Genomic DNA, 25,280 nt, shown 5'->3' with positions numbered 1-25,280 from the left:
CTTTTCCCAAAATTCCACATGTTCCGTAACACAAATTCCTTTAATCTTCAATTTCCAAGTTGCCAGAGTTGCGCAATTTCTTGGCCAAAAATTCAGGTGTCATAAATCCCCATTTCCCGCTCATATGATAGATGACACTGATGTTCCCGGATGCCGATGCAATCCCAACACTACTCACATTCAAAGAGAATAAGCTCATACTTCCACTTCGTAGACGATGTCCAAAATAAAAGAAGGTTAATGAATAAATGGAGAAGCGTTTGATGCCTAAAGTGCATTGGATTGTTGGTGACACATAAACACCACGTTAGCCACAGCAGTGACCTAAAATAAAGACACAATCAGTCTTATTGTGTTTGCTCTCTTCAAGGTAGCGTGTATTCCCACGACGAGCGCCGTCCTCGTTCCTGCTAATTATGCAAACGACACGTTAACGAGGTGTAATTGTGAATTCATAAAACAGCGGGGATAAACTCTTTCAAAGGCGGCGCTTGTGGGAGCGCTTCATCTTTGAAGGGTGAACGCGCTAATTGTTTAGCCGCCGACTACTTGTGAGGGCCGCGCCGCCTCGTTACGACTGTTTACGCCTCTTAAACGGACGCCGCTCTCTCTTTAACAACGAGGGGCATTTCACACAGACAAATGTGGAACGCCTACACTTCCTATTAAAAACAAGGAGAGCACATCCGTCATATAAAGGATCTTTGACTCGCATTTTTGCAGTTGGCCTTTAAAAACAGCAGAGCACTCTCATCATATAGAGGATCTTTGACTCTTGCTTTTTTTTTTCAATAAGTGCTTTAAAACAGCAGAGAACATTAACACTAACATTTATTTGGCGTAGCTGTTAAAAACAGCAGAGCGCTCCCGTCATATAGAAGATCTTTGACTAGTTTTTTTGTAGTAGGTCCTTAAAAACAGAGGGCTCCTGCCGTATAGACAATCTTTGATTAGCATTTTTGCAGTAGATCCTTAAAAACAGCAAAGCGCTCCCATCATGTAGAGGATCTTTAACTGGCATTTTTGCAGTTGGTCCTTAAAAAGAGCAGAACACTCCTGTCATATACAGGATCTTTGACTAGTGTTTTCTTTTCCAGTAAGTGCTTAAAAACAGCAGAGAACTATATAGAAGATCTTTGACTAACATTTGTTGGCATACTGTTTAAAAACAGCAGAGCACTCTCATCATATAGAGGATCTCTGACTGGTGCTTTTTTTTCCAGTAAGTGTTTAAAAACAGCAGAGCTCTCCCATCATCTACACCACATGACGAGACGCTGCAGGTTTTCTCTCCAACCAGTTTCTTCAGCAGGTGATTTAATTGATGAGCTCCTTCCCTCAAACTGAAGGTGTTGATCATTAAAATCACCCGCTTTAGTGACTGGCTGGAAAGAAAACCTGCAGTGTCTCGGCCCTCCAGGGCACCAGTTTGACACTCCTGATCTGCGATCATCCCTGATCTCTTTGACGAGGATTTTTGCATTAGATCCTGAAAAACAGCAGAGTGCTCCTGTCGTATAGGGGATCTTTGACTAGCATTTTTGCAGTCCGCGCTTAAAAACAACAGAGTGCTCCCATCACAGAGAAGACCTTTACATGGTATTTTTGAAGTGGATTCCTAAGAACAGCACTGCGCTTGTCATATCGAGGCTTTTTGCTGACCGTTTTTGCTGCCACTTCCTACAAAAAGCAGTCCTGTCATGTAGAGATCTTTGTCTGGGACAGCAAAGTGCTCCTGTCCTAGAGAGGATCCTTCCATGACGTCTTCACCGCAGATTCTTAAAAACTGCTGAGGGCTCCTGTCACATAAAGGGTTTTTGCTGTTTTAAAGGACTTGCAGCAACAAATGCTAATCAGAGCAGTCCTATAGATGATCTTTGGCAGGACGCTCCTGTCTTTCAGAAGATATTTGACTCGCTTTTTTGCAGCGGATTCCAAAAAACAGCTCTTGACTTACAGGGGATCTATATAGATCACCATATAGATGATCTTTGACTGATTGTTTTGCAGTCATCCTTAAAAACAGTAGAGTTCTCCTGTCATAGAGAAGATCTTTGCGTGACGTTTTCGTCACAGAAAACCCACTGAGGGCTCGTGTCACATACGGGGGGGTCTTTGCTGGTTTTAAGGACTTGCAGCAAAAAAACACTCTTCAAAGCGCTCGATTGGAGGATCTCTGACTAGCATTCCTGAAAACAGAGGGGTGCTCCTGTCCATTGGAGGATCTTTGACTCGTGTTTTTCCTGCACAGGGCACTCTTGACATAGAGAGGATCTTTGACTAGTGCGAAAACGTCTTCAACGACAAGAGAAGTCCAGTCGACTCCGTTCAAACTTTGTAGATTACCACGAGAATCTACACAGTCACTATATAGAGGATCTTTGACTAGTGTTTTTGCAGACTGATTCTGTTCTAGAGAGGATCTTTGACTAGTGATAAAAATACTTGAAAGAAATAAATGCCACTGGTGGCACTTAAAATGTTGTTTCAATTTTAATGAAAAAAAATAAAAATATACATATATATATATATATATATATATATATATATATATATATATATATATATATATATATATATATATATATATATATATATATATATATATATATATATATATACAATGAAATAAATATAATAATATATTCATCAAAATAAAATAAATACAAAGCAGTAAATTACATTTTAACCGATTAAATATAAATAATAATATAATTATTTGCATGTAAACAAGACATAATTTGCTGTAATTTCAATTTTGATTCATTAGTTTTGTCAATTTTTAAAGTAACCAAATATAATAAAATGAGAAAATAATACTTAAATGAAGAAAATGTGATTAATTAAATGAGAGGGAACTGTACAAACGTAAAATAAAAGAACTAAAGGAAGAAAGAAATGACGCAGCCTTGCATTGACTTTTATCCAAAAGAAGAAGACGAGTGAAGGAAGAGTCGGTGAAGCTCTTGGAGCACGCCGCCTCCTCCTCACCTTCTCAATAATAAACAAGCAAATGCAACGAGTGAACTAGTGAACCTGAAATGTGATTTAGTACGCGAGAGGCGAGACTAATGAACGCTTTAACGAGGTGATGGAAGCGCTCTTTAATGCCGCCAAACTCTCGTGATGATTATGAGACGGAAAAAAAAATGCAATTTCCACCTCATTTCTTATCCTTAATCCCATTTTCTTTAGATCGTCTTGAAAGAAACATTTATCCACAACAAATTTGTAAATAAAGAAAAAAATGTAAAAATCAATCAGTGAAAAGAAACAATAAGCACGGAGAAGTTGCAAAAGCCTTTTTATGTGCAGCTGCACTTTAAGATTTGTCATGGCAATCCAATTAATGCCTTCTGATTTAAGATGAAGACGTAATTAAGGCTGATTACTCGCTGGAGATCATTTAGGAAAATTACATTCATTGTCCTGACATCACCGATGCAAATGGCGACAAATCAGTGAGGTTGTATTACTTCCCGTTTGATGACGAATGCCTTTTGCCTTTTTTTTTTTACATTTTTATTGCAAATACTTAGCCTGTTTTCATCATTCGTTCATGTTCCGTAATCCCCATGGGATTTACTGTGCCAGCTAATCTGGAGGACGTCTTGAATGTCACTCATGCAGCCTCAGGGAACGCAACATTCAAACCAGGCACGTCTGATCAATAATATCTCTTTAAAAGCTATTTTAGAAGCTTTTGGTGAAATCTAAGCTGGTAAATATTGTCAAAGATAAAAACAACCTACATTTTCAGAAGCCATTTCGGTTTGGAATATTTGAGCTAGGTCGCAAAATGTCACAAATGCTCTTTAAAAGCATATTTTAGAAGCTTTTGGTGAAATCTAAGAAGGTAAGAAAAGTAGAAGATGAAAGTAACCCACGCATTCAACCATGCAGCCGGCATTTTTGGTTTGACGTATTTGAATCAAGTCACGTAATACATCACAACAGCTCTTAAAAAGTATATTTTAGAAGCTTTTGGTGAAGTCGAAGCTGGTAATTATCATAGAAGATACAACTAACCTATGTATTCAATCCAGCAGACGGCATTTTTGGTTTGACGTACTTGAATTAAGTCACGTCATATGTCACAAAAGCTCTTTGAAAGTATATTTTACACGCTTTTGGTGAAATCTAAGATGGTAATTATAGTAGAAGATAACAATAACCTACGTATTTAAGCTAGCAGATGCCATTTTGGTTTGATGTATTTGAATTCAGCCACGTAATATGTCCCAAACCTCTTTAAAAGTATATTTTAGAAGCTTTTGGTGAAATCTAAGATGGTAAATATAGTAGAAGATAATAACCTACATATTCAAACCAGCAGATGGTATTTTGGTTTGGGCTGTTTGAGCTAGATTCAGAAATATGTCACAAATGCTCTTTAAAAGTATATTTTACAAGCTTTTGGTGAAAACTAAGAGGGTGAAAATAGCAGAATATAAAAAATAACCTACATGTTCAACCTAGCAAAGGACAGAGGTTTAATTGGTTTGTAATATTTGAATTAAGTCACGTAGTACGTCACAAATGTTCTTTAAAAGTAATTTTTAGAAGCTTTTGGTGAAGTTTAAGATGGTAAGAACAGCAGAATATAAAAACCACCTATGTATCCAACCCAGCAGAGGCATTTTTAGTTTTAATGATTTGAATTACGTCACGTAAAATGCCATAAAAGTTCTTTAAAAGAATATTTTAAAAGCTTTTGGTGAAATGTTAGCTGGTAAATGTAGTAGAATATAAAAATAACCTACATATTCAACCAAGCAGATGGCATTTTGGTTTGGAATATTTGACTTTAGTCACGTAACAAGTCATGAAAGCTCTTTAAAAGTATATTTTACAAGCTTTTGGTGGAATCAAAGATGGTATTGTATTTCATGTTTTGCGTCGGGCCAGCGTACTGAAGCACAAGTGTGTTCAAGGAAGAACAGCATCTTGAAAAAAATACTTCATATTTGTCCTCTAGCATCAACACAATGAAGTCTTTTTCTCCAGCCGAGTTGCTCACATGAAAAGACATCGTTGCTGTTATTTATTTGCTTCTAACAAGCTGGAGGTCGCTTTTGAGGCTGCTGGAATAGTCGGGATAGACTTTGTTGTTGGTGCCTTTCAGAAAAATACAACACTCAACTTCAAAGGATTAGCTTGTTTGGTTTTTCTGTTGCTTTTTACGTACACACAAAGAAAGCGGACTCACATTAAAAAGGCCTCCAGTGTCACCGTACGCATCCTCCAAATTAACACTGCTTCACTTCTTTTTACACCTGTTTGAGGTTTTATGTGTCAACAAACTTCAAGTCTTCTTTTTTTTAACCACCAATCGTTCATTGTTTTCAATTTTTTTGTTTTTAATTTAATAGAAAAAAATGTAAGGGGCCATTCAGTGAAAAAAAAACCTCTTGAGTATAAATATAATAAAATCTATTAAAAATATAATAAAAATAAAACTTACAAAAATAATTAAATGACACTGGTTGCAATTAAAATGTTGTCTTCAAGGAGAGTTGGGATTTTTGACATGAAGTTGTATGACATCCCCATCAGCATTGTGGTCCAACAACAGTGACTTACCTCCCACTTGGTCTCCCAAGTCCAATTCTGGTCAGATGTCCATGATGAAGAACGTAGTTCCACTTATTCCGTGTGCCTTGAAAGTCATCTAAAATGGCCGGTACTTCTGCGGTGTGTCTTTTGTCAAATGGCTGGGATTGAATGAGTTGTATGGAAGTATTTCACAATATAACTGGGTGTTTAACTTTCTCACAGGCAGGCCCCAGTCAGTCAGAGTCCACAATCGCACATCCAGCTCAAGAATTGTGAGCACTGGGACCCCACAGGGGTGTGTGCTGAGTCCGCTCCTCTACACGCTCTTCACCTACGATTGCGTAGCCTCCCAGAACAACACCAGCATCATTAAATTTGCGGATGACACTACAGTCATCGGACTGATCACTGGTGGTGTTGAAACATCATACAGAAGAGAGGTGGCGGACCTCATAGCTTGGTGTCGTGATAACAATCTCCTTCTCAATACAGATAAGACTAAAGAGATGATCATCGACCCAAGAACAAGGGAAAAGGAGCCACATAGACCCCTGTTTATTGATGAGACTGAGGTGGAGAGGGTGAAAACCTTCAAGTTCCTTGGCACACACATCAGCGAGGACCTCACCTGGTCTCACAACACCCAACAAATTCTGAAGAAGTCCCAAAGGAGACTGTACTTCCTGAGAAGACTGAGGAAATTTGGCATGTCCACCACAATCCTGAGTTGCTTCTACAGATGCACTATGGAAAGTGTCCTTACCGCCTCCATCACTGTTTGGTACGGTAACTGTACAACACGTGATAGGAAGGCACTCCAGCGGGTGATCAAGACCTCACAGAACATTGTTGGGGCAGCCCTCCCCTCACTGCAAGACATTTATACATCTAGAGTCCTACGCAGAACACACAACCTCATCAAGGACAGCACACATCAACAACACTCATTATTCACACTCCTACCGTCAGGCAGACGCTACAAGAGTTTGAAGTCCAGGACCACAAGGCTGGCAAACAGCTTTTACCCACAGGCCATCAGGCTTCTCAACGAAGCACTCACACACGCCGCACGCAACACACACACACACTCATAGCACTTTATTTATTTATTTATTTATTTGTATTATTTACTTGTATTAATGTCTCTTCTGTTTTTGTTGCTTAATTTATTGGTATATATGTTTATGTTTCTTATGTTCTTATTCTTTCTTGTGTTTTCTTTCTTTTCGTGGGAGAATGAACAGAATAAGATTTTCATTGCATGGTATAACTGCTGTTTTACCATGCACATGACAATAAAACTCTCTTGAATCTTGAATCTTGAATCTTGAATAACAAACAGTAAGATGAGCAAACAGCTTTTCCTTCCTCGAGTGCAGCGCGTAGCCCTGCACTGGAGTCTAAAAATCAATTATCCATGCGTATTTTTAGTAAATCATTTGTCGGCGTCGTACAGCTGGCGGCCTTCAAGCCGTCGTCGTCAGCTGTGGACTCTTAATTAGACGGGGTTAACGGAAGGAGCGCGACACTTGCCACCGCATTGTCTCGGCCTGGAGAAGCTAGAAGGATGTTTTCCTGGACTCCCCCCCCGTGATTAATGTGCTGGTGTCAAGGGCCGCTTTTTGGCAGGGTCCCGGCTGCCGTGTCTGCAAAGTTCAGGTGCGTCGGTGGCGAGCGGCCTTTCATTCAAACGAGCAACATCAGACTTGCAAATGGCGGCGAGTGCTTTTGAAGTTGAGGTGGGATGTCTTATTAAAGCAAAATAGCCAGGCTCAGTATGATAGAGCGAGGGGGGGCTAAATGGACAGGACGTCAGCTTGAATCGCCAAGCGGACACGTGGTTACCATTCATTCCAGCAACGGAGAGCATCCACTGCGTCGCTCCTCGTCTTTTCATTTTTCACCGCATGCTCGTCACGCTGCTGCTGCTGCTTTTTGTCACCCGCCTCCTCTCTCAATGTGCCAAATATTTCTCGGTGTTCACAATTTTCATTTGCATGCTAATGAAGGTGAAGGGCGGAAGCCACTAATTATACTCCAGTAAAGGCCTGCCTAATGGTCCACTAAAGACAGAGCATGGCTGAGCCCATAATTCCATTATGCTAATGCGCAGGCAGGAGTGCAAAAAAACGCCACAGTCGCTGCCAGCGGGAGTCGGACGACGTCGTCACACTTGTTGGACTTAAAGAAAAACAAAAAACCAGCTTAGTGGTCAGGAAGGGTGAGAAAATCCACACAAATGGGGTAGTATCAGTATTGCTTCAATAACAGCCTGATGAGATTGATATTTTTCACTTCCTTTTGTTTATTTTCACAATTACCGTAAATTCTGGTGTATAAGCTGCTACTTTTTTTCTTATACTTTCAACTCAGCGGTGCGGCTAAGTTTACGACTAGTGTTTAAATAGCTCGCAAGTCATGAGTAAATGGTAGCTCTTGCTTTGACAGGAGCCAATCACAAGCTAGCAGTGCACTCACAACGAGCTTGTCAACTCGTTGGAAAACACAGGAGGTCATTATATATAACAGTATAACAACATAACCGTCTGACTCATGGTGTCATCTTACTGAGAACGCTCCACTAAATTAATCCCACAGCAACTTAACACCCCAAAAGTATACCTCAGAAAATATACAAATATGTACCAATACAAGGTTAAAATGAAAAAAGCCAACATTTTTAAGTTTTCCCATAAGGCATTGCATCTGAGCAACACATTCATTGGGGCGCTGCAATGATGTCAGCCTCCCTCTGGGCTGCGGGTCCTCTGGCTCCCTCTGGTGGACAGAGACAGCATTGCAGCACCATTCATCCATTTTCTATGCTCCTCCAATGAAATGGTTTTCTCAAAATGCATTATGGGAAAACTTCAAAATGCTTGTTTTTTCATTTTAAACTTGTATTGGTACATGTGTATATACTCCTGAGGTATAACTTTTGAGTTAAGTTGCTGTGTGATGAGTTTAATGTTGTAAGATGAAACTGTGAGTCACTTCCACGGTACTTTTGTATTGTAGAAGGTGGGGGACACCTCCCACACACTCTTCGGGGGTCTTGGCCGGACCCAAAATGGCAACAAAATGCCAACTTTCCAAGGGGTTGATTGTCATTTTATCAGAACAGGATGGGTCGTGAAATGTCGTGAAATGTTTTTTCTGAAAGTTACCACCACTCTTTTCCGGTCCCTCATCCGGGGGACCCGGATTATATATTTTATATGTACAGTGGTGTGAAAAAGTGTTGGCCCCCTTCCTGATTTATTATTATTATTTTTTTGCATGTTTGTCACACTTAAATGTTTCAGATCATCAAACAAATGTAAATATTAGTCAATGACAACACAACTCAACACAAAAGCAGCAACAACTGCAATCAACTTGCGATGAGTCTCTTCCAGCGCTGTGGAGGAACTTTGCACAATTGTTGTCATTCAGCCACATTGGAGGCTTTTCCTTTTTAAGGTCATACCACAGCATCTCAAAAGGATTCAGGTCAGGACTTGGACTAGACCACTCCAAAGTCTTCAGCCATTCAGAGGTGGACTTGCTGGTGTGTTTTGGATCATTGTCCTGCTGCAGAACCCAAGTTGCTTTCAGCTTGAGGTCCCCAACATTCTCCTTCAGCACAATTCATGCTTCCATTTATCACAGCAAGTCTTCCAGGTCCTGAAGACCATCACACTACCACCACCACATTTTACTGTTACTACGATGTTATTTTATGCCAGATTTAATGGGGCACACACCTTCCAAAAAGTTCTACTTCTGTCTCGTCAGACTACAGAGTATTTTCCCAAAGGTCTTGGGGATCATCAAGATGTTTTTGAGCCTTAATGTTGTTTTTGTTCAGCAGTGGTTTTTGCCCAGTGTCTTTCTTATGGTGGAGTCATGAAAACTGACCTTAACTGAGGCAAGTGAGGCCTTCAGTTCTTTGGATGTTATTGTGGGGTCTTTTGTGACCTCCTGATGAGTCGTCGCTGCGCTCTTGGGGTCATTTTGGTCGGCCGGCCACTCCTGGGAAGGTTCACCACTGTTCCATGTTATTGCCATTTGTGAATAATGGCTCTCACTGTGGTTTGCTGGAGTTCCAAAGCTTTAGAAATGGCTTTATAACCTTTTCCACTCAAACGATCTCAATCTCAGTTAAGTTATGTCTTAAGAGGGGGGCAATCACTTTTTCCTCACAGGGCCACGTAGGTTTGGATTTTTTTCTCCCTTAATAATAAAAAGTTTCATTTAAAAACTTCATTTTGTGTTGAGTTGTGTTGTCATTGACTAATATTTACATTTGTTTGATGATCTGAAACATTTCAGTGTGACAAACATGCAAAAAAATAAGAAATCAGGAAGGGAGCAATTCAGTTACACTGACAACCGCTTCTGTCGACGCCCCTCGGGTTGCTGATATTGTCGTGAGCAGCCAGAGCCTTCTTTGGTGGCATCGTAAAAAATAAACCAGGAAAAAGCTAACTTGTCGCTGAGCTGAAGTCTTGATTATGCTTCAATTCCAAGCATATTTTTCTTTTGGACATTTTGGGTGTGTCAGCAGCACGTTACGAGCGTGAGGATGAAAAGCTGACATCTCCCTGGATGGACTTTTGAAGCGGCTCAAAAGGATGGAAGGGAAATGCTGTGCAAAAAAACCAAACAAATAAATCCAAGAAAAGAAGAAATGAGAAGAAAGCAGATGTGTAAACGTGGACTGGGGTTAATGGTGAGTTAAAAAGTAAGACGCTTCCCGCAGAGGTTTGGATCCAAGCAGCTTTGGATGGCAAACAAACGCAATCCCGTTTAGCCGGCTGTGGAATTCCTCAAAAACACTTGGCAGCCGGCGACGTTTGCACAAATGAGCGGCGTGGAAGGAAGACTTCCTCCAACTGCTTCAAATAAATAATAACAATAACAACCGACACCTCGTTCACTCCTGCTATTTACTGTCTCCATAGGGGGCGCCACTGTGAGTCAATGGCATGATGTTTGACTTAAAGGGACTGTACGCAAAAAAACCCAAACTGTACAAAAAATGTCTACATGTTACAATTACAATTACCAATTAAACGGCATTAAAATTGTGGTAATTTTTGGTTGTCACGCACACACACAAAAGCATCACTGTGTGGTTTTTCTAGGCTATATACTAGGGTGACCAAACGTCCTGCTTTCCCATTTTGACGTCCTGTTCTGGTCATTCTGTTTTTTCGAAAATGGTTTTCATTCAACTGAGCGACATGAGGGCACTCTGCCGCATGTGACTTAAACCCTGAGAGACTGTGTTATTAGTGTTGCCAAAAAGCTGCAAAAGGCCAAAGAAAAAGCACGGAGTTATTCGTCTTGTAGATTCTTCAATGTACTATTCGTACTATTTCTTGCTAGATAACTTTTTTCTTAACTCATTCAATACCAAAGATGTATTTATACCTTCTTATAATCCCGAATGCTCGACCCCCAACACCGTATATACACGTCCTTTACGTTTTTTTGCGCAAGATGCAAAAAGAAGTGAGGATGCAACTCTCCACAAATGGATTTCACTTCAGAGTAATTTTAAGCCAGAAAAACGACCACAAGGTGGCAGAAGTGCATTTGGTAAGATGTGGACGGAAAAAAACACACGACAGGAAGGAGGGACCGAGAGAGCGTGGAGGAGCGTAGCGTGCGGAACGTTACGTGTTGTAGGGAAATTTTTAACACACGCACACGCGTTCATGGTGTACAGTATACTTGTTTAGATATCTGTGCTGTCACAAAAGCAAAGAATATTTGTGTCAAAGTGAGAATTATGCTTCAAGTGTATCTTTTCACAAAAAGCTGGTTTTAGTTGGAAACGGATATTTTCCTGAAACTGACCCACGTTCTACTGCTGATTACTAAAGGACAGAAAAAGGTAGAATATTGGTAGGTTTCATGTTTTTATAGCCGTCGAGCACAATATTCGCTCTTCCTTGAAAGGTCAGTGAAAATGGTCTAAAGAGGGGTCTTTTGAAAAATGGCCGGGTTTGAATGAGTTCATATTTTGACTTTATTCTTGTAAAATCACTGCAGATTTTTCAATTGTTGCTGTTTTTTTTTTAGTTTTCATGTTAAACAATATTTTTAGAATGTGCCACGGGTCACGGGCCACATTTTGGACACTCCTGTTATAGCTAGCACTTTGTCATGTAACAATTTTCAGTTGTCTAGAAATTAAAATGCTACATTTCCTAAAAAGCGTCCTGTCATTCAATGCTTCCTGTGCTAGAGGAGAAATATGATCTTAGAGGAAAATTAAACCTAAAACATTTATATGCGAGAACAACGCTGAAAACCCACAGCATTTCCGTGTGTGGAATTAAATTATGGAACGGATTGAGTAAAGAACTCAAACAAAGTACAGAGATGAGCAAATTCAAAAAACAATACAAGCAGTTGGTGTTTGCTAAATACAAGGCAGAAGAGTCCTGATTGTTCTGTCAGGTTTGTTATTTTATTTTATTTATTTATTTTTTTATTTTCTATTTTATTTTATTTTATTTTATTTTATTTTTTATTTATTTAATTAAATTTTATTTTTTATTTATTTATTTCTATTTATTTATTTATTTATTTATTTTTTTTATAATTTTTTTTGTTGTGTTTAAAAAAAAAAAAAAAAAAGCTTTGTTCTTATTTATTTATTTATTTATTTAGTATTGTCATCATTATTATCATTATTATGAATGTTCTCTCTTTTTTGGGGGGGAGGGTTATCTCACCGTTATCTATTATGTATTATCCTGACTATCACTGAAAACATGACATGGAATCCAGGAAGTGAACAACATGTACTGTACTAGATGTAGAATGGATGGGGGGTAGGATTAAATAAGCTTTGCTTCTTCCTACTCCTTTTGGACATGTGGAACTGTCAAAAAATGATTCATGAGATGTATTCCATTGTAACCTTCATGTTCAAATAAACTAAACCAAACCAAACCAAACTGATGTTTTCCAAACTAGTTGTGATTGTTACAGTAATTTTGTCCCTTTCCAGCGTGCGCTTTTCTTTCTAAATACGGGGCGATTCCCTTTTTCAAAGGATGGCTGTCAACACTCCGTGCACCTGCAAGCGTGCACGTGAGCGAGGATCCCCCGAGGATCGCCCGAGTGACGGGCTTGTTACGATGCGTGAGAACTAAATGACTTCTTCCTGCAGGCCCCTCGGTTGTCTTTCCTGCACATTTCAATCCCGCCAAGCAGGATCATTTCTTCCCATCAAGAGGCTGCTTTGTGAAGCACCCGAAGGCAGCGCGGGTGACAGCGTGTTTACTTATTTATTCACAAAACAGAACGGAGCAAGTCTTCCTGCGACTTCTCCCTCGTGGTGACATTTTCTTTTCCCCTTTCATTAGCAGCCCTTTACGCTGAAATGATTCCATTCAGGACGCGAGGTGGGGAAATAATGAAGGTGAAAGCCACTAAGGACTTGTCTTCTAATTGGCCAGATGGACGGGAAAGAAAACTTTTATTGTTTTGTCTTTCAAAGCAGATGTGCCAGGTCTCTGACTTCTGGCTTGGGCGACGCGACCGTATCTCCCCTGCTGATTGCCGCTATAATTGCGACACGTGTCTTCCTGTGCTATTCCTGAGATTATTACGTCAAGCGCAGCCGTGCGTGCTTTTTAGAGAGGCAGCTAAGAATGCACGTAATGGAACGCACCTATAAAGCCTTCTGAAAAAAATCCATTTACATAATGTGACCTGCATATTAACCAAGCCACTGCAAGATTGTCATTATTATGGTTATTAACATTGTTACGCCCAAGAACTATGATACTGGCGTAGTGACACCTCGCCCCGCCACACCACACAGTCTAGCTACTAGCCGGCTAGCAATACGTCGGACTTATTGCCAATGAGGGTTGGACTCTGCGGGGGCTGCCCTGTGTCACTGATTCGGTTCATTATTTTTATGGACAGAGTTCCTAGGTGCAGCCAGGGGGGTTTAGGTGTTTGGTACCTGCAGGATTGGGTCTGGTGTGGTCCTGCCGTGATTTTCAGCTCTCACTGGGGCGGTTCGCAGCCGAGTGTGAAGCGTCTGGGATGACAATCAGCACGTCTGAGTCCGAGTCCAAAGGGCGGATTGCCATCTCGGTTGTCGCCCGGGAAAGGGTGGAGTGCCATCTCTGTGTCGGGGATGAGATCCTGCTCCAAGTGAAGGAGTTTAAGTTTCTCTGAGTCTTGTTCACGAGCGAGGGAGGGATGGAATGCAAGATCGACAGGCGGACAGTGATGCAGACTTGCACCGGGTTGTGGTGAAGAGGGAGCTGAGCCGAAAGGCAACACTCTCAAATTACCGGTCGATCTACATTCCTACCCTCACCTATGGTCATGAACTTTGGGTAGTGACCGAAAGGACAAGATGGTGGGTACAAGCGGCCAAAATGAGTTTTCTCCGTAGGGTGGATCGGCTCTCCCTTTAGAGATGAGGTGAGAAGCACTGTCATCCAGGAGAAACTCGGACTAGAACCGCTGCTTCTCCGCATTGAGAGGAGCCAGACGTGCTGGCTCGGGCATCTGGTCAGGATGCCTCTTGGACACCTCCCAGGGGAGGTGTTCAGGACACGTCCGACCAGTAGAAGGTCTCGGGGAAGACCAAGGACATGTTGAAGAGACTAAGTCTCTCAACTGGCCTCGGGATCTGCACAGAGGGGCTGGGCGAAGTAACCGGGGAGAAGGACCTGACCTCAGATAAGCGGAAGAAGATGAATGGATGAATGTTCCATTCATGCGATCGCTCCTCCCGCAAGTAATTCATGACAGCGGCCACCTTGCACGATGGGAAATAATCACAATGACTCCAAATAAGACTGGAAATAATCCAAAAAGACAGGGAAATTGCAGTAAAACAACCGCATAGAAGTGATGGGACAAGCAAACGCTCAGTGTGGGGGGGGGCCAGGAGAGGGAGGTATGGAACGAAAAGGCCTCAGACGCCGTCAGCCTTCAGCAGCTCAAAGCCGAGAGGAGGCATGATGGCCGCCTGATGGACGGCGGTACACTCTAATAGCTTCCATGAAGAAAAAGAAATGTTCTTTTCCATTTTACGACACTTTTATAGGCGCAGACTGAACACGGTGTACGGGGCAAATAGTCCCCGTCGGGAGTTATGATATAGTCCTTTCCGCTCTTGTCAATTCTGACTCTGTGAGGATTGATGACGCATGGGCTGCGCTGTGCACCCTGCGTAGTGGCCAAATGGAGTGGCATTTAAAAAAAAAAAAAAAAAAACGGTGCAGCGAAGCACAAAGTAATGGTAGAAAACAAGACCATTAAATCAAAAAATCATTGCTCCTTTAGAGACATCTCCTTCTCTAAATGGGTCAGCATGGATGCAAGCTGCAACTTTAGCACCTCGGTGTTAGCAGACCACTTATGCACATGTTCACATGTTCATGCCAAAAAAACCAGCAGATGGCAGCACTGCAGTCTCTTCTAGAACGTCACTAGACCAGGGGTGTCCAAAGTGCGGTCCTGGGGCTATTTTAGTTCGCGCATACACAAGAACAAAAAAAAACAACAGCAGCAAACCTGGAAAAATTTGCTTTTTTTTTTTTTTTACAAGAAAAAAAAGTCAAAATACTAAGAGAAAAAAGTTCTAATCTAACAAGAAAAACAAAAGTATCAGGAAAGTAACGTCAATGTTTAGTAGCATAAAGAACAACAAAGATGTTATTTTTTAAAAGTCGTAATATTATGTGAAACAAACAAAACAAATTTGGAAAATTAGGTTGCGGAAAAAGTTGTAATGTTAGCAGAATAAATGAGAAAATACTACTATTTTATTCGTATAAATCGGATACAACATTGAAGCTGAAGAAGTAACACCTAACATATGTCTACGATGAAAACACACACCATGATAAATGAAAGAAATGCATTTTTAAGGACGTCCGCACGGACTCTCCTGCAGTGTCAGTTTTTTCATGGCTAAAATATGGGTTTGTAACATTGCTCCAGACAGTGATGTTATTGTACGTGACAGTTCCATTTTTCTTTAAAAAGGTAGAAGTTTGAAGCCAGCGCTTTGCCGCTGACAGTGACGTTATTGTGTTTGACTGTAACAAAAACACACAATAAGACCACGTTTTGACTCGCGTTTGTCTGAGCCGGATGGCGTTTCGCTTTCATTTTTTTTTTTAAAAAGGCACCCACGTTCCTTCGTGCGGTTGAAAGAGACTCATTTCAGCGCGCCATTCAGGAGAGCGTGATGCGTCTGCACGCAGACGGTGCCAGACTTGTTCTTCCACCACCGCCTGAACCGTCACCTGCGGTGGAATTAGATGAGTTCCGGTGTCATTTCCCCCCCCCCACCAACGCCATCGTTGTTGTCGTCTCGGAGCAAAACGGCGGCGACACCTCCTCATGCATTTATGCAGCAGATCAAATATGAAGGTATTACAGCGAGTTGACACGTGCGCCGCAACTTCCCTCAAGTCACAACACAATATTAATCTCTCAGTGCCACAAACGGATCAGCAAAGCATCTGTTATTGTTTGATAAGTCGCAGCGTGGAGAGGTTTAGGTGCGCCGGCTGACACTGAAGCTGGATTAGAGTCCACCTGGTGACTAAATTGAACGCACCTTTCCAGCCGGCTGCTGATAAAAACTCCTCGTCGGCGACGCCCTCGGAATTAATCGCAACCTTTCCGACGCGACACGCTGCAGTCCGGAGCGTGAAAGCCGGGGGGATCGCGTTTTTTTTTGGGAGCGTCTTTTTATTCCGGCTTTGGCAGCAAGTGCCGCCCGGCTTGACAAATAACCCTTAAGCGCTTTCCATCCACCTACTTGCCGGATCCCAGAATACTCGTGCCTTTTGCGATAAGACTGTAAGTGAATCTGGCACCTGACGGCCATGCAGCCGCCGTGAGATCACAGCCGACGAGGCCGCTGGGAATTCTGTGGCTTTTAAACAAGAGCGCGGTGGTAAGCGTTGACTGACAGCGCCTGAGTGGTGCCCCCTCCTCCCCACCCTCCCGCCTTCCAGCTCTCGCTGATGGCTTAATGGTGTCAACAGGCGAGATAGGGACCCGACTCCTCTATCTGGACAAAATCTTAGCGCCATCACCCTCTCTGTTTGCAGTAATTGCGGCGGCCGCGCGGAGTCAGCACAGGGTAGAAGGCAAATCAAAAGGCTCGGCTTCAATCCACTTGACCGAGCGGGTCGAAGGAAATAAATGACTTTCCTTTGACCGCCTCTACATCCATCTCTTCAGTGTCAAGGACACCGTGGACGATCTGCCGCGCTCCGCTCAGACCAAATGAAAACTGGCGAGCAGTGAAGTCAAAGTAAAAGCCTTTCTTTATCCACCTGAACAACGTAACAGTGAAGGAACCCGTGGGAGAACCAGCATCTTCTTCTGAAGCCCTCACTTCAATGAGGTCACTGGAGAGGAAATGAAAGAGCTAAGTGTCCCCTGAGTCTCTTTAACATTTAAAAAATGGAAAACAGTAAAACCTCGCCATGTTACGCTTCCAATTTCACAGCTTCACTCGATCACCGTTTTTCAGAAATACTAATAAATCATGTTGTTTCACCGTCGATTATGACATTTTACGTACTTAACTCATTTTTATAAAACCGAACGCTCGATCCCAAAGATGTGTTTGTACGTCTTTTCCACTTTTTTGCGCAAGAGGCAAATAGAGGTGATGACGCAACTCCCCTCCAATGCATGTGGCTGCAGAGTATTTTTAAGCCATAAAAACGGCCACTAGATGGCAGCAGCGCATTTGATAAGACCTCGGCGTGGATCCAGTAAATAGAAAAATCACATGACAGGAAGGAGGAAGTGGAGGAGCGTGGAGGAGTGTAGCGTGAAAGTCACAACGAGCTTGTCAACTCATTGGAAATTGCAGGTCATTACTCAGGTTTTTACTCAGTATAACAGTCTGACTCAGTGTGTCATCGTCACACAGCAACTTAACACTCAAAAGGCATCACAGAAATGTATAAACAAGTACCAATATGATTTTGAAATTTCAAAAAAAAATTATATTAAGGTTTTTCCATAATGCACTTCGTTTGAGAACGTCACTGCTGTGCATAAATAACGTTGATCATTGGCTGAATGTTTAATGAGCGTGTCACACGTTTGAACCATGATCGCTGCTGAAAGGGTAAAAAATAAAAATGGTTCACGTCGATGGAGCTCCCCCACCTAAGGCAAGGTGCTGCTTGGCACACAAGCAGACAAAGCAGATGGCTCGCCGTCGTTTCCTCTCCTATAACGCTTGAGGAGCGTGGAAGTGGGTGCTCGTATTTAAAGAAGCAAACAAGCAGAGGAGCTGTAATTATTTACCACACGGCTGCATTGTGTGTGTTTTTTTTCTTCAAGGCCTTAAGAGGATGAAGGCCACATGCATGCCTTGCCGTTTAGCTTCCTGCCTCGTTAGCCACCTTGGCGCCGCTGCCAAATCCGAGCGCAGCACTTCATGATGTTCCCCCGCTTTCCTCTTGCCTTGCACACCTTTCTATTCTTTTCATGGGCCGCCCGGGCGCCAGATGGAACGCGACGACTCTGCTCCACCCCCGGGTGGGGGCGGGGGGGGGGGGGAATGCTTTCTGCCACTGGTCAGCAGGTAGAGCAAGACTTGTTTACACTGCAGGGGGCGCTTTTACAGCCTTTTTTTGACCCTTGAGATGCTAAAAATAGCAATAAACTATAAGAAAATAAACCCATACTGTCTATGCTATATATCACAACAACGTAAGGAGTGGGGCACGGGGACACAAACGTTAGCAACACTAGCATAGCTATGCGATGACACAGTGCTAACATTACAGTTATTTTAACAGCAACATCATGCTAGGTTAGCTTATTCGCTGAAGAAAAACTAAATGATCAACCTTACACCTCCCACGTGTGTAGCTGACTGACGGATCTCCAGGCTTCACTTTAAGATGTGCAGCGAAGCTTGATTTAAAAAAAAAATTATTTACAGAGTGGTGTGTGCATACTCATGGAGCTCATGGAGCTAGGGGCGATTTTGTAGTACTAGAGTCCTAAAAAAGAGCAGAACAGACCGGGTATATAGAGGAGCTTTGACTTTGTGTTTTTGCAACAGGTCCATAAAAACAGCAGAGGATCCCTGTCTCATAGAGGATCTTTGACGACTGTTTTCAAAGGAGATATGATTATAGATGGACCTTAAGGAGTGGGACAGGAGGACACAAATGCAGCGTACAGCGTATGTGAGCTAAAGTGCTAACAGCTTCCATATCTGTAAATGACAGACAGTTTGCAGATTAAAATGGGTAGCTAAGCCTGCTTTTTTTTTTTTTAACAAAATGGTGGGTGTACACCATTTTGTAAAAAAAATATATTCCACTCTGTTTTGAATAAGTACTGCAACATATTTGCGCTTGTTCGCAACAGAGAGACAACACAAAATCGCAAGACTTTTTGCTTGGAACAAACACGCCCTGTTCTGTGTCGCTATCTCACACACACGCGCCCAGCCACCTCGCCAAGACTGGTTGAAACCAGTTCAGACCAGCAAACAGTTAACGGGAAGTTTTCCCGATCATTGGGCCCGCCTCCACAGAGGGCTTATGAGGAAGAGGAACTCAGTTTCACTTTAGAGACCGCTCGAACCTTGCTAGACCTTGGGCTGAACGTTCTCTCCAGCGCTGGCATTGCAATTGCTTGTATTCACTCCAAAGAGAATAAATTGTTCAAATTATTTTTTTGACTCAAATATTTCAGTTGAATGAATTAAAGAACCCAACCGAACAATCCACTTAGCTAGGGGCGGGTTAGAGGCAGTAGAGATGATAGATTTTTCCCATGTTTGATGCTCATAAACAAGCTCTAGGGACACCATATGCCGTAATTTTTGGTTTGTAAGCCACTACTTTTTTCTTAAACTCTGAACCCTGCGGCTTATACAGCGCTGTGGCCAATATATGAGGTCTAATGTCGTGGCATCCCCTTTACTTCCGAACTACTACTAGTTGTTTAAATACCGTGCCGCTCGCAAGTCAGTGAGGAGACCATACAGTAGCTCTTACTTTGGCAGGAGCCAATCACGAACTTTAACAATATAACAGTCTGACTCACTGTGTCATCTTACAAAAAACACCAAACTCATCAAACGGCAACTTAACACTAAAAAGGTATACCTGAGAAATATACAAGTACCAATACCAGATGAAAAAAATACAACTAACTCTTTTAGAGTTTTCCCATAATGTGTTCCTTCTGAGCGATGCTTTCATTGGGGCGCTGCAATGACGTCATCCTTCCTCTTGGCTCTGGGCTCCTGTGGCTCCCTTTGGCGGACATTGCATTGCATCTTTCCATTTTCTATGCCGCTTGTCCTCCAATGACATGCTTTGCTCCGACGAAATGCATTATGGGAAAACTTTCAAATGTTTTTTTTCCATTTTAAACTCATATTGGTACATTTGTATATTTATATATGTGTGTATTTATAAAACGTATGCCTTTTGAGTGTTACGTTGCTGTGTGATGAGTTTAGTGTCCTTTGTAAGATGACTGTTATATAATGACCTCCTGCAATTTCCAATGGGTTGACAAGGTCGTCGTGAGTTTTTTCATAGCTCATGATTGGCTCCTGTCAAATAAAGAGCTGCCTGGTTCTCACAGACTCATGTGCGCCACAGTATGCCATTTTACAATGTGGACACGGCGGCTTAAACGCTGGTGCGGCCTATATAGGTACAAATCAGTTTTTTCCTCTGAATGTAGTGGCTGAGGCTTATACATTGGAATTTATGGTAACTAACATCATTAAAAAGTCATTTTAGCAAAATAGAGGACCTTAAAGTGTGAATGCATGGATACATTTGGTTATTATTTATGCTTTATTCCTATACAGACATAACATTCAAACAACAGCAGCTAGAACATAACATTTGGAGTGACAGGAGGAGAGTACTGTCGTGTTTCTTTCCACTTAATGGCCCTCACATCATCACTTGAACCATCCAACTTGTCCCGAAAACCAAAGCTGCCTAATAGAATAAAAGCCGCATGTCAGACGTGTACCGCAGCCGCATGCCTCCCCTTCATTCCGCCTGAGCGCCTTCTCCCCAAGGTTACCCGAGGCTTGACGACAAAGCAAACAAAAGCGTTTTGTTCGGGCACCTTGACAGAAATTCCTGCGTTGTCTTTGTGCTGATGCGGCAACGCTTCCAAAGTGCACATGGCTCAATACAGTACTGCTTCCTCCTCATCCTCAACCACTGTCCTACTTCTCCACACTGCTCACATGTTCATGTACACTCGCACGGGACAAGCGAGTATACTGAGAATACCTAAAAATCACACAACAACAACAAACGGGGAGGCCCAAGTCTGTCTTTGCAGACCGCTGCTTTGTGGATGGATGAGAGCAACAAGGACAGGCAAGGGGGACATTTGTCTTCTCTATGTGTGACTCCAGGCCATTAGGCGACATCTCAACATGGCCCTCGGTCTGAAGAGAAGACTCCACATTCCTCTTCTATGATCATCTTTTAAGGCTGTCACCATTAGAAGACCAAGTGGAGGCGAGGACAACAAGCGTCCATCCGTCATCATCCATACAAACACTTGTATGATCACACACACCAACTCAACGAGCAGCATAAATCATCAAGTACACCCTCGGGGGGCGGGTTGGAGAATAAATCAGCAAGCATTAGCATGGCTGCTCTATTTTTCAGATAATGAAGACAGGTTTATAATCGCCTCAATAGAATAACAAACAAACTCCCATTTACCATGCAGCCACTAATGTACCTCAGAATGCGCCCAAGCTGGAGATGTGGACCTACTTTGATCATTTAGGGCCTTCCACACTTATACTTGGTGGTCACTAGAGTGGGGTCTGGTTTGGGTTCAGCGGATGAAATAATGCTCTCAGGTAAGCACTGGATGGTGCACATTGTCCCACGACTTCACACGCCCAAAACATTTTCTGCGTCACACACGCTCGTAGGACTTTCATTTCTTATGAACTGAGATGTAGCAAAGAGGAGAAGGCATCAAAAAGGTTCCTGGAGATGTGCTGCGAGGAGGACGACAACGTTTCTGACAACTTCAGCGAACTGTAATGATCAGCAAGAGCCCTTTGTTGGAAAGATCCAGGTACGTTCCAAACCTCGTGGGCTTACGTTGAACTCTTCTTTTTTCCATGATTTTCACTCAGCTTTTTATTGCGTTGCTTGGTTACGCTTGCATTTGGTGGCATCATACCCTGTGTTTTGGGACGGTCGGCATTCACCCTTACCTCACTCAGGACTAGAGGTAGGTGGATGGAGACCCATCTCTCAGGCGGTCCCTGGTGCTGGACTATGTTCATATGCCCTATATGCCTGGTTCGGCCAGCTCCACGTTCGGCCAGCTCCGCGTTCCGCCTGTGCTCAAACCAGAATCGAGAGTGCTAGCCATCAAGCTAAAAGCCCGGACTGTCAACTTGATGTCCGGCGCTACTCTTAAGGTGTCAGAGTGAGGTTTACCGACATATGTTCATATGATCTCACTCCCCCAGTCCTCACTCTCATTTGGGTCACGGCACCAACATAACCCGCCTGGTTCAACCAGTTCCAGCTGGCTTCCGTCCCACACACTTGACCAAACAAGGTACCAGGTATTAGGTACTAGCAGAGCAAACAGATTGAAGTTTGTTTTAACCAGACCAAAGATGACAAGCAACCTAAAGGCTTCCACACATGGGAAGCGACAAACAACTGCGATTGGTGAAATTCATCGGCAACAAAACCCTGCACATGGGAGGCGATGGGCGGCTGTGGCCAGCGACACCAGTTAGCGGCGCGCTCACATCCAGAGCGATTGGCTGCCAGATTTGGAGGGAATGTTCGGTATCAAAGTCATTCAGAGGAGAAAACGCGACCAGTGTTGATTGAGTACTCTTGCTAGTACAGGATCTTACTAGTTTCAGAATTAAACATCTTGCGATGGAACATGGAACCTGGCCCAGCAAGGTGCACTGTGGTCGAAAACACTCTACCAGCGCCCCAGTGTGCCGCCTACATGATGACGGCGCAGCTCGGAAGCACGTGAGATGTGGCCAGACCAGAACCTGACCACATATTAGCCACATCACTGGGTAAGCCGCAGGATTCAAAAGCATGAGAAAAAAAGTAGGGGTTTATACACTGGAAATTACGGTAATGTAAACTTACCTGGGGCCGCATGGTGGTCTAGTGGTTAGCATGTTGGCCACAAAGTCACAGGCTGGAGATCGGGAAGATCTGGGTTTGAATCTCCGTTGGGCATTTCTGTGTGGAGTTTGCATGTTCTCCCCGTGCGTGCGTGGCTTTTCTGCGGGTACTCCGGTTTCCTCCCACATTCCAAAAACATGCATGTTAGCTTCATTGGAGACTCTAAATTGTCCATAGGTATGAATGTGAGTGTTTGTCTATATGTGCCCTGCCATTGGCTGGACACCAGTCCTGGGTGTACCCCGCCTGTCCCCCGAAGTCAGCTGGGATAGGCTCCAGCATGCCCCTGTGAATATAGTATAGAAAATGGATGGACGGATAAACTTACCTGATATGTTTACTGTGGCGCCAACAAGTTCTCATGCCGCAAGTATTTTCAGCATGCTGTCTGCTCATTGGTCGGTTAATGAAACTCCCGCTGATTGGACATTGATGAAAAGCCAACCATTTTTCAACTTGCGTCGCCAGCCAGAGTTTGCATGATGACATGCACAAGCACAAAATTTAACATGCATGAATTTTGCGTGTCTCTTGGCAGGGCAGAGACTCGTGATAATCGCCTCGTTGCACTGGTTTGATTGAAAAGGAATTGACTACAGGTGACGTTGCTATTCCACCACCACTTCCCTCTGCTGGATCCAAGAATGTTTAATGCCTGACTTGACTTAAAACACGGCGAACATACCAAATAAAATCATCTCAGGACAAGAACATACATAGTTTTACAAACTATAGCGACTATACGAGTATTTTACGTGATTTTTGCAAAACACTGAAGTCTTCAGTAAAGGTAGCTTACGCAATTTCGTAAGCACTGAAGGCAACTTTACATGTTTTCGCAACAAAACCTTCAGCAAAACTTGCGTATGTATTTTCATAAACATCTAAGACAATTTAGTCTTCAATGAGCCTAAAGTATGCGTTTCTGTATCATCAAACTGAAGACTATCCTTCGACGAACCTAATGTACGTTTTTTTGTAAACACACATTGTGTGTGTGTTTGTTAAAATGAATCTTTTCGTAAGCATTTCTTAGGAACTTATAGTCCCCAAACCCGACGTACAGCAATACCTCGGCATGGCATGGCTCAGGTGGGTGAGTGGTTATCTCTCAACCTGGAGGTTGCGGGTTCCGTGATAAAGGTAACTATAGGGGTGTTATTGCACATCTAGAGGGCTCTGATAATGTGGAAAAAACGCATTTAGAAGGTTGTAAACAGGCTTTCTATGGTGTAATTACACAAGTATAACATATCTGGAACCAATTAACTGCAATAAACAAGGGATTACTCAAACATTTTGGGGACCATTGAAGAAAATTAAGAATCTCCAAAATTGTTGTTGTTACATCAAAGACCGTGTGTGCATGTTGTGATGATTAGTTGTCCTATATGTCTGGAAGATGACGAGCCAAATTGGCTATTAAAAAAAAAAGATGCAGGGTAACCTGGTGGCACAAGCCTACCAGCGTTGTCGGCGTTGGCGTGTTTGACTGGCACCGCCGCGCAGCGACGTAATTGGCTTTCCAAGAGAGGTAAACATGTCTGCAGCCACGCTCGGAGGGCAGCTGAGGACTGACCTTCACACGGGCGAAGGAAGGTAAGGAACAAGCAGAGCGGCGACGGCCTCGGGCGCTGCACTGTACTGGCTGTCATCTGACTGCCGCTTTGACACCACAGCTGTAATTTTACCTCTCCTAGGATAATCACATTCCAACCTGGCACATTACACATTTCTCATTCCGACAACGTTGAAGGGAGGGCACCTTTCTCAAGGTTCCTTGTCCATGTTTCTCCTCTGATAAGGCGCCTGGAGGTGTGATGACTTGTACAGTATACAGGGGAGCACCGAGAAGCTTGTATAAGATGTCAGGCGGGGCGAGGGTATTCCAAGGCTTCGGCCGCTTCCTGGTTGCTGACAGGCTATTTGTCGAGCTAATTGCGTGACGCCTAAACACAAAGCAAGCGTGCGTCTGTGTTGTAAATCAAAACAAGCTCAGCAACATGCAGAATATTTAAACATGGACGCTTCCGGATGAGGCTGCTCTCACATAGGCCGGCTGCACGCAGATGCAGTATTCATGGAAACCATTAATGGCTCTGCGCTTGCCAATTGCTTATAATGGATATTCACAGAAAAAACAGGGGTGTCCAAAGTGTGGCCCGAGAGCCATTTGCGCCAATGTCCCTAAGCACAAAAAAAACCAACAACGTTGAAACTGCATAGAAATTGCGTGTAAGTGCCCGAGAGCTGAAGCTGAACTGAAAGCCTGTGCGTAAAATGTGGAATTACGGGAAAAGTGGGAATTTTTGGAATGTGGAAAATAGGTAGCCTGAATGTTGTGATTGAGTTGAACTGCTGTGTTGTGTTTAGAATCAGTTTGTATTTTGGGAAAAGTGGACATTTTTGGGTGGTGGAAAATGGTCAGCCTGAATGTTTTGTCAGGAAAATGTTGAATACCGGGAAACCGGTGTCAAAAACATTCACGTCGGAATGGTTTGAATCGGAAATCAG

The sequence above is a fragment of the Dunckerocampus dactyliophorus genome, chromosome 3 (assembly GCF_027744805.1).
Source record: "Dunckerocampus dactyliophorus isolate RoL2022-P2 chromosome 3, RoL_Ddac_1.1, whole genome shotgun sequence".
NCBI classification, from domain to species: domain Eukaryota; kingdom Metazoa; phylum Chordata; class Actinopteri; order Syngnathiformes; family Syngnathidae; genus Dunckerocampus; species Dunckerocampus dactyliophorus.
This window is presented reverse-complemented; position numbering follows the sequence as displayed.